The sequence below is a fragment of the Orycteropus afer genome, unplaced genomic scaffold, assembly GCF_000298275.1.
Source record: "Orycteropus afer afer isolate SDZICR_OR568_19922 unplaced genomic scaffold, OryAfe1.0 scaffold00273, whole genome shotgun sequence".
Classification (NCBI taxonomy): domain Eukaryota; kingdom Metazoa; phylum Chordata; class Mammalia; order Tubulidentata; family Orycteropodidae; genus Orycteropus; species Orycteropus afer.
The window spans coordinates 1736323-1739706 of record NW_006921860.1 but is presented as its reverse complement, the minus strand read 5'-3'; the positions used below and the strand labels follow the sequence as shown (position 1 = coordinate 1739706).

Here is a 3384-nt window from a genome sequence, read left to right as displayed (position 1 = left end):
GCTGAACCTCTACTTTACTAAGAAGCATGATGTCCTTCTCCACGGACTGATGCCTCCTGAGAAGGGACCAAAGTCTCACCATGCTCACAACTAAGAAGCACTGCAGCCACACTTGTTCCAAGACCTTCATTCATCCTTCAGGCTGCCCGTGGCAGAGCCACTACTCTCTGCCAATACCACAATTACAATGTGCGCATTCTCCTGGGGCCTTCCTTATTCATTGTCCAGTTTTCAAATACATATGAGGCAACTGAAAATAGTACAGCTTTGGGCCAGGGGCACCTTAGTCATGAAAGTGACATCTTTGCTTCTTAAGACTTTGAAGACATCTTCTGTACATTTGCCCAAAGCAATACGTCACTTGATTTCCTGACTCCTGCTTACATGGGTGTTGTTTGTGGATGCAAGGAAAATGTAATCTTTGACAACTTCTGTCTATTCTCCATTTATCATAATGCTGCTTATTGGTCCAGTTCTGAGGATTTTCATTTTCTGGATGCTGAGGTATAATCCCACTGCAGACTGCAGTCTTTAACTTCATCAGTCAGTGCTTCAAGTCGTCCTCACTTTGAGCAAGGAAGGCTGCGTCATCCGCTTATCACAGGCTGGTAATGAGCCCTTCTCCAACCCTGATGCCACGCTCTGCCTCAGACGGGCCAGCTTCTCGGATTATTTGTTCAGCATATGTGAATGAGTATGGTGAAAGGATATACCCGACACCCACCATTCCTGGTTTTAACCACCCAGTATCCCCCTATTCCGTTCAAACACTGCTTGATGAGATGGCCAAAACACACTTGGAATCTTGGAGACAAATTTAAGAAATTTCCTAAATAGTGAACTTAAAACTACTTTTAATGACATATGCTAATAGTTGTTGTTGTTAAGTGCCATCAAGTTGGACCCGACTCACAGCAACCCCTCCTTGGGTTTCCAAGGCAGTACCACTACAGAAGTAGATTGCCCCATCTTCCTTTCGAGGAGTGTCTGGTGGGTTTGAACCACCAACCTTCTGATTAGCAGTCAAGTGCCTTAGGCACTATGCTACCAGAGCTCCCCATATATGCCATACTCACCTTAAAAATTACTACAGCAATTTACCATTCTAATATTGATCATACTTTTTGGGGCAAACAATGAGAAGGAAACAGGAAGAGAAACACACACGGAAAACACTTGGTTCCCCTCTGGGACCACGTACTGTAACTCCACATAAGTGCCGCAAAGACCCAGTCCACACGGTGTCCGCTACCACACAACAGTGAAATGTGGTGACACCAACTCAAGGGTTATGTGTAACCACATCACTGAATCACTACTGTCCTACTGGATGGCACAACCACAGCGTAAGCACCCAAATGCGGGATGGTTTATCGGCGCTGCCAACAACAGCAATCTCCTGTCTTAACCCTCCTTTGGTGGTCACTGTAATTATTCTACCAAAGAGCAGTGCCTCTGAGACCACACACCGGAACTCCCGATGCATTCCCTGCTGCTGTTCCAGGCAGGTGCCACCGAGCACATTCTGGCTCATGATGCCTCCGTGTGACAGAGCAGAACTGTCCCACAGGGCTTCCTGGGCTGGAACGGTTAGGAAAGCAGCCCTGGTGGCACAATGCTCAAATGCTCGGCTGCTAACCAAAAGGCTGGGGGTTCAAACCCTTCAGTAGCTCCAGAGAAAAGACCTAGCAATATGCTCCCATAAAGATTACAGCCTATTCAAATCACAAAAACAAATAAATAGAGGGACCAGATCTGCTGGTCTGATAGAGCCTATGGCCCCCAACTGCCCTTCAGGCTTCAGGTCTGGAATTGAACCCACTCCTGTGGCTTCCAGCCAAGCATAGGAGCTGAACATTCACATCAGGTAGATACACTCCTTGGAGAGATCAATCATGGGAGAATAGAAGGGCTATGTATGCACAGAGAAACTCAAGGGGCAGGAGTGCATGGGGGGGGCAAGGACACAGGGAAGAGGTGGCTATGAGGAGGAAGTGGGACGGGAGGTGTCGCATTGTGGGAAACTGTGGTCAATGTCATGAGACAAAGTGTATGTGAGCTGCTGTATGGAAAGTGAATTGGCTCTGTAAACTTTCATCCAAATCACAATTAAAAATTAAAGTGAAAAAAGATTACAGCTGAGAAAACCTCGAACAGCTCCGCTCTGTCCCACAGGGTCGCTACAGGGTAGGACTGACTCGACTGCACACCCCCCCACCACAATCTTTAAGGAATATACCAGTATACTTGTAGAAATATTGTCTGCCAACCCTGTACACGGTCTTGGGCACACTCCCCACTGCACAGACATACCTAATCGTTCAGCTTGCACCCATCTACCCACTCATACATCCATGCTTGCCTTCACTGACAACACAGTACTGCATGTGCAAAGGGGTTCATCTTTGTTGTCTGTACCTCCCATGTACCTCTCTCTGTCTTCCTCTTCCTCAATGCCACTGTACCACCAACAATCTTCATGGAAGCCGATCACCAGAGCTTTTCTCTTGCAAAGCTGTGAGGGGGGCTTGAACTAGCAGCCCACTGGTTAGCAGCCAAACGCTTCACCACTGCACCACCTGGGCTCTTTGGGCCACCCTCCCCCCACCGAATGAGTTCTTTGGCTTTTTCCTCATTTTCATTCCTGACAGATACTCTGTTCCCCTCTCACAGTAAGGAGTAGCCCAACAGAACCATTACGTCCTGAGTCCCTCGTCCCTGATGGAGCAGAGCAGCCCAGCCGTCACTTCACCGCCCCCTGACAGTTCAGGGGACAAGTCAGAAATCTGAACTTAGTACAGCACTTCTCCAAACTGCAAGGAACATTTAAACAGCTTCAGGTTCCATAAGGTGCACACAGGTGAGTCTAAGCTGGAACTTTAACGTGGAAGAGATCCTGTGACCCAGGAATGTGGGAGCACTGCTACAGACACATGCTCCTAGCATGTCAGGAAAACTCTGGCACAATGATGCCACTTTCCTATAAGCGTCCTGCTCATAGGCCACCCCACATGCAGCCTGCTCAGCATGTTTCTACCTTGTTCCCAGCCCCAAGCCCAGCTCCAGGGGTATGTCCTGGCCAGGCTGCCCTCCCGCATGCAGCAGCCACACCACGCCCAGCTGTGTTGTCGAGAAACAGCTTCTCAGACATCAGGAACAAAACATGATACTAGCCACCTCAAATTGTGCTGTGCCATGTCACAGTCATATGTGGCCATAACACTGCCATGTGCAGCAGTGAGAAACACGCCCAGATCCCAGAGACTCAGCACAGAGCAAACCATGCAAAACTGCTCATCGCTAACTCAATACTGAGTCCATGGTGAACCCAAAGCATGCTGGACATAACCCAAACCAAACCCACTGAGTCAATTTCAACTCCCA

At 48.5% G+C, this 3384-nt stretch overlaps 1 protein-coding gene across 1 annotated transcript in view; it reads right to left on the bottom strand.

Moving 5' to 3' along the window:
- The window catches only part of AFDN (afadin, adherens junction formation factor), a 137602-nt gene that overhangs the window by 26890 nt on the left and 107328 nt on the right, over positions 1 to 3384 (bottom strand). The gene's annotated exons all lie outside the window — the stretch shown is intronic.